This window comes from Microtus ochrogaster, chromosome 1 (genome assembly GCF_000317375.1).
Source record: "Microtus ochrogaster isolate Prairie Vole_2 chromosome 1, MicOch1.0, whole genome shotgun sequence".
Lineage (NCBI taxonomy): Eukaryota > Metazoa > Chordata > Mammalia > Rodentia > Cricetidae > Microtus > Microtus ochrogaster.
In genome coordinates this window covers 15,149,307-15,156,637 of record NC_022009.1, presented here as the reverse complement: position 1 = coordinate 15,156,637, position 7,331 = coordinate 15,149,307, and positions in this window count along the sequence as shown.

Here is a 7,331-nt window from a genome sequence, read left to right as displayed (position 1 = left end):
CACACACACACACACACACACACACACACACACAAACACACACACACAGACATGCAAGTGCACGCATGAAGCCCTGCTCCAATCTCCAATACTACATAAACGAGGCACCACGGCTGGTGCAAGCTGTAATCCCAGCACTCAGGAAGTTCAAAGTTATTAGGGACTGTATAGCCAGTTAGAAACCAGCCCCTGGGATATATGAGAACCTGCTTTTAAAAAAAAAAAAAGGAACAACAAAATGAGAGCTAGAGAGGTGGCTAGACCAGGGGCACATTCTGCTCTTCCTGAAGACCTGAGCTGGGGTGGAAGTACCCACATCCAGTAGCTCACAACTGCCTGTAACCTCAGCTCCAGGGGATCCCATGTCCTCTTCTGGCCTCCGTAGTTTCTGAACACATATGGTATGAAACACAGGCACATATAAATAATTAAAAATAAAATAAATGTTTTTTAACCTGAGCAAATAAATAAATAAATAGATATTTGATGGGAATGGGACATTTCCAGTTTCAAAATAATATCCACCCTGAATACTGTTTTTTTTTTTAGAGTCTTGCTATGCAGCGCAGTTCAATTTCAACTCATGATCCTCCTGCCTCAGCTTTCCAGAGTGCTAAGTTCAAAAGTGTGTGCTGCCACACCCAATAATACCTAGGCATTGTGATATAACCACATACTTCTCAAAGTATCAAAAATTATGTAAATCTAAGAAACCCAGTGACTCTTCTAGGCTGAGGGGTCTAAAGAAACAATGTCTCTGGGTATGATGACTCAAGATTGCTACTCCCTACTCCTCCATAAGCTGAGACAGGAGGATTGCCATGAGTTTCAGGTCACTATGGGCTACAGACGAAGACCACTGGACCATGTGGGGGGGGGCAGATGTTGAATTGTGTAGGAGCTAAGTCTTAGCTGAAAGTGAGGTACCTACTAATTTCTAGGTTTTCTTGGCTGTTTGTGGTTTTGTAGACTACTGCCTTCTTTGGGGCAGGATAAAGCACAAGGTCAACAATTCCCTCTCAATAGTCCTGGGAGGAGGAAATGCTCTACAGATTAAACTTGCAGCTTCTCTGAATGTGCAATTGTCTTGATAGAGCATGCTATCCCCAAAGTCCTATCTTCATATAGAGATTGTTTTGAACTGAAAACAAAGGAGAAAAAGCACAAATACATTTGTCTATCCCTCCCACTCACTTGCCTAAAAGAAAGAAAACCCTGGCTTTTAATCATTAAAGGCTTTTGTTTGCTCAGAGATGGCACTGTGCAGAATTGACATCACAGATCTTATGGAAATAGTACTACCTTTGATCAGTTTGCCCCATATATATATATTAACCTTTCTAGGATTTGCTGTTTCTAAAAGCCTCAACCTTACTTTCCTGTTCATATGGTGCCTCATACCTTTAATGAGCACTCAGAGGCTGAGGCAGGAGGATTGCCTGGGTTTGAAGTCAGCCTAAGTTACAAAATGAGTTTCAGACTAGACCGAACTACATTATACCCTTGTCTCAAAAACAATTCATGGGGCTGGAGAGATGGCTAAGCATTTAAGAGCACTTGGTGCTCTTGCAGAGAACCCAGGTTCTGTCCCCAGCACCCACATGGTGGCAAACACTGTCAGAGCATCTGATGCCCTCTTCTGGCCTCTGTGGGCACTAAGCACACACATGATGCACAGACATATAAGCAGACAAAACACCATTCACACAAAATAAAGTGAAATAAAACCCATACCCTACACCTTCGTCTTGCTACTTCTCTGCATAGCATCCTCTGGTCAGATGTTACAGAAATTGCCGAGTCCCACTATTAATTGAATCCTGCGGAGGCCTGTGTCCATCTGCAGGTTATTAAGAGACCACTTTTCTTTTGTGATTCTGTGTTCTGTCTGCTCAGTTTCTATCTAGAGAAGCTAGTGTAGGACCCAGCCATGACAAGCTCAATAGAGGCCTGAGTCTCAGTAGTTTACCCTAAGGCAATCCTGGTCCCAAGAAAGACCACAAACTGAGACCACACAGGCATCACCCAGGAACAGACCAAAGGAAATTCCTAACTTTCCAACCATTGTAGATAGGATCACCTGCCAGCACACACCCATTGCTTTTCATCAGGACACCCCTAGATAAATGTCAGCCAATCAGGGGTCCTAAACCTTAGAAATCTTTTACCCCCACCTTTGCTACTGTAAGAACCCAACCCCAACTGAGCTCGGGGCTCTCCAATCACACCAATATGTTGGACACATGGAGAGTGTGGGTTAGCAAACTTGTGTAAGAATAAAGGCTCTTTGCTTTTACATACAGGACTCGGTCTCCTCGTTGTTTTTGGGAGACTCCGTGATCTGAGCATAACATTAGGAGGATAAAAGGAAAAGGTTCTCTCTCACTCTTGCTCTCTTTCCTGAGTTTACAAAAACAATCAACACGTCTACAGTTGAGAAGATTAAACGGACTAACGGAGAGGAGATGAGTTATAAAGCCGGGGTTTCCTGCCATTTGGATTTCACAGTCCAGAAAGCTTTTTTCAGTGTGAGAACACTACAGTTATCATCATGTCATTTACTCACATTAAAGGAATAGCATTAACAAGAACAAGGCTGCTATCAATTATTATCATATAGGCATTTGTTTCTGTCAGAAGCATTTGACTTCAACAGACACAGTCTCAAATTATGAAACCTGAATATATTGCCTCAAAGAAAATTCATTATTCTTATTATTATGTTCTTGCACCAACTTGTGAAGGCATAAACTAAGTGATGTCCTCATATTTGAGATCTAGTCTTTCCTTTTCTCCTGCATGCACCTACACATAAGACTTCACCTTTTGCTGTATAAGCTAGCCTGTGTGACCAGTAGGCACTTGAAATGTGATTAGTTTGCTCTAAGATTATTTGTGTATAATACTTGCTATATATTAAAGATATATAAAGTATGTAAACTGATGACATGACTCCAGTGTATGGTTAAGGGGAAGGATTTTCTTGTAGATATGAGAGAGAGAACAGCCAGAAGCATCTGGAAAAGTCCAGAGCAGAGAGAGAGAGAGAGAGAAAGTAGTAGACTTAACATGGCCAAAAGACTGGACCTGGCCACAGGAGAGGGGAATGAAAAGAGAGGTGGAGAGGAGGAAAGTGAGGGGAAGACAGGAAGAACACAGTCACAATAGCAGGGTTATAAGGAAAAGGTGTAGCTGGGAGTGCAGGTGGGGAACCCATGAGCTGGGGAAGCTTAGGGGAGGGGAGGAGGTGAGAAGAGCTAGGATAATAGCATGGACTCTGAAATGTATAACAGGTACTTGTGATACTGAGGGAGCCTGGAGGCCAGCATCTGTTTTGGTATACTAATAGGCACCATAGATAGCCATTTGTCTCTTCTGCTTTTTGAAGTTCAGGGTAATGGAGTTTCTTTTGGACCTGGCATAAACAATGCAAAATATTTCAATAACCCTTATAATGATTACATGTGTGTGAAAAATAACAGATGTAAACATGATGTAAACAACAAAAGCTTTTCAAGGCAGGCATGGTGGGTGTAATCTCAGTACTCCGGAGACTGAGTTAGGAGGATCTCAAGTTTGAGGCCATGGACCATGGAGATGGCTCGGTGGGTAAAGGTACCTGATGCCAAGCCTGAAGACCTGACTTCAATCCACAGGGCCCACAAGGTAGAAAGAGAAAATTGACTCCTGGAAGTTGTCTTCTGACCTACACAAACACCACACACACACACACACACACACACACACACACACACACACATAAATAAATAAATAAATGTTTAAATAAAACAACAACAAAACAAAACTTTGAGGCCTCAAGTTTAAGGCTTGTTCTTGTGAAATATTTAACTATATAAAGATGTGTTACATTTGTTTATGCTGTGAAATATTACTTTAACTGTGTAAAGGTGTGTTACGTTTGTTTCTGCTGCATTTGTTGAATGATGTAAAGATGTGTTCATGCTGCATTTGCTTGGTTTTGAAAAGATATGTTGCTCTTTCAGCTTGCCTGCCTAAGGCACCTGATTGGTCTAATAAAAAGCTGAACTGTCAATAGCTAGGCAGAGAAAGGATAGGCGGGACTAGCAGGTAGAGAGAATAAATAGGAATAGAAATCTAGACTCTGGAGAAGAAGAAGAGAGGGAAGAATGAGGGAAAAAGAGGGAGATGCCAGGGCTAGCCAGACAGCCCCCAGCCAGCAGACACAGAGCAAAGAAAGGTAAAAGGCCCCAAGGCAAAATATAGATGAAGAGAAACAGGTTAAGTTATAAGAGCTAGCAAGAAACGAGCATAAACTAAGGCCTATCATTCAAAACTAATAATAAGTCTCCATGTCTTGATTTGGGAGCTGCTTGGTGGCCCAAGAGAAAGCCTGATACATGTCCTGGTCAGATCTTTGTCTTGATGCAAATCAGAACTATCTGTCACAAAGGAACGTCAGTGAGAAAAATGCCTCTATCAGATTGCCTATAGGTAACTCTGTGAAACATTGTATTGATGACTGATTGTTGTGGGAGGACCTAGCTCACTTGAGGGGCAGTGCCACTGGTCTGAATTATAGAAAGGAAGCTGAGCAAGCCAGTAACAGCATTTCTTTATGGCCTCTGTTCTGGTTCCTGCCTCCAGGTTCCTGTCTGAGTTCCAGCCCTGATTTCACTCAGTAATAAACTCTGAAGCAGAGGATGGCAGTGAAGTCTCAGTGGTCCTCCTGCCTCAGCCTTCCCAAGTGCTGGGATTGCAGGTTTGTACCATCACGCCTGGCTTCCTAACTCTAGAACCAAAGCTTGCAAACTGATTTGCAGAAGAGCTTGTCCTTAGAACAGCGCTGGTTAGGGGAAATACTCTGTGAGCTGCATGTGCTATTTTAAGTGGTTTTATAGCCACATTAGAAAACAACAAAGGCGATTCATTTTAGTGATCTACTGAGCCCAGTAGGCTTCCACGCTGTTGTTTTAACCATTGTTGATCAATCCAAAGCACAAAAGAAAAAAAGAAAGATTTTATTGGGAGTCTTAGGGACTGTGATTCAGGAGACATAAGGGAGGGCAGGTAAGGAGTTGTTACCAGACAGAAAAATTACTTTGTGGGAGAGAGCATCTGTTGTAGAGAACAAGTGTTATGTGTGACAGAAATTTATGTGACCTATAGAAGACAAAGAATGTGTGTGTGTGTGTGTGTGTGTGTGTGTGTGTGTGTGTGTGTGTGTGTGGTATGTACACACACTTAGTGAAAGTCTCTACAAAATAAGAGTGGATAGCCACTGCGCACAGTACGCTTATCTGGTCTAGATGCCTGTAGCCTGAAAGGAAGCAAGGGTCACCTGCTGGAGTGTGTATGAGTCATGCTTCCTCATCCCAGCCTCCCCATGTGCCTTCTCCTCTGCTTCCCTGGTAGCTTCTTTCTCTGTAGCCCAGGTTAGCCTGTCCTAGTATGGTTTTCTATTATCACGATAAACACCATGACCAAAAGCAGCTTAGGAAGAAGACATTTATTTTAGCTCACAACTCTCCGAATATTTCCACTAAACAACATTGTTCTGCAGATTGTCTTTACACATTAATTCTTAAGCAAGAAACTGCTCCATAGATGTGGCCATGGGCTAATCTGATAGAGGAAATTCTTCAGTTGAGGTTCCCTCTTCTTGGGTGACTCAAGTTTTTACCAAATTGACAAACACTAACAGACACAATGGGTAATGAGGTCACACATTAAGAGACTCATCTTAGTGAGGTCTTCTCCCTCCGTGTGCTCTTTCTGAAAGATGGAGGATCATTTGCTTAACGAGATGCCATGCTCCTACCCTCATATACCTTATTCAGGCCTTGCCTTGATCCCTCCTGAACACTCGCCCTGATGGGCTGTTGTGGTGGGGGCTTATTATAGCATTGTTATAATCAGAACACATGAATAAGGATTCCATTTCCTACTGGAAAATACAGAAACCATCAGAGGGGAGCTTGTGGTTGACTTTCCCATGACTAGTTCCTCTTGTCTCCGTTCAACTATCATTTCCATTATGGGCTGGTTATGAAAGATCCCCAACAGACTCATAGTTTGAATGTCTAGTTCCCAGCCATAGGCACTGTATGGGGAAATTGCAAAAGCAGTAAGAGATGGGGCTTTCCTTGGAGAAAATGGCCTTTGGGGTGGGGATGTGATCCCTGACTGCTTCCTGGCCTACTACGATACGAACATCTTTGTTCTGCTATACCTAGCCCACCATGCTAAACCGAACCTTTGGAGATCAAGAGCTAAAGGGAACTTCTCCTTCCTTGTTCTTTCAGTGGTTACGGTGATGTGAAGTAGCTGATACTACATCCCTTCCTAAATATCAGTCTCTAATAGCATCTTTTTTAGGCTCTCTTCACCCTGCATGACACTAAAGAATTTCATTTTCTTTATATTTACTACGATGTTAAACTTCCTCGTTGACTTATCTGCTGTCTTCCTAATTATAACCCACAGTCCATCAGAACAGAAACCTCATCAGGTTTGTGCCCTCTCTCCAGCACTTGGTACATGTCAAGTACTCAAAAACTACTTGTTGAGCCGGACACAGAGCTCTGCAGGATGTCACTTGCCTAATGTGAGCAAGGCCTGGGCTGGGTTACTTACTCTCTCTGTAGAACCATCGTCTGTTGAATGAACAAGTGAATGAGTGAGAAAGAGAACAGACAACAGAAAGAATTTGAGAAAGGCATCAGACCCTTCTTCGCTCTTTGGAAGGGACAGCATAAACGCAAAGGTATGCTGCACACACCGCAGACACTGCACAATATTTAATCCCGGGGAAATCCAGGGTAGGCCACCTGGAACATGTAAAAGAAAAAGGAAAGCTGGACATTGTAGGCCCAGCACTTGGAGCAGAAGGAGGAGAATTAAGGGTTAAATACGCTCCTTAGGCTACATAGTGAGCTCAAGGCCAGCCTGAGCTGCACCCCAAGATTCCATCTCAAAGCGAAGAAATGTGGTGAGGAAGAGGAGGAGCACGAGGGAGAAATCAGCAGTCATGAGGAAGCGCACCTGTAATCACAGCAATCTGGGAAACTGAGGCAGGAACAGCACGAGTTTGAAGCAACCTGGGCTACATAGCAATAGTAGGGGGTAAAGAGATGGCTCAGAAGTTAAGAAGACATACTGCTCTTGCAAAAAACCAGGGCTTGGTTCCCAGCACCCATACAGGGTGAGTCAGCGTTCTCTATAACTCCAGCTTCAAGGCATTCAACACCACCTTCTTGCACACACATGATTAAAACATAAAAATAAATCTAAGAAAGCCAGGTGGTGGTGGCGCACGCCTTTAATCCCAGCACTTGGGAGGCAGAGGCAGG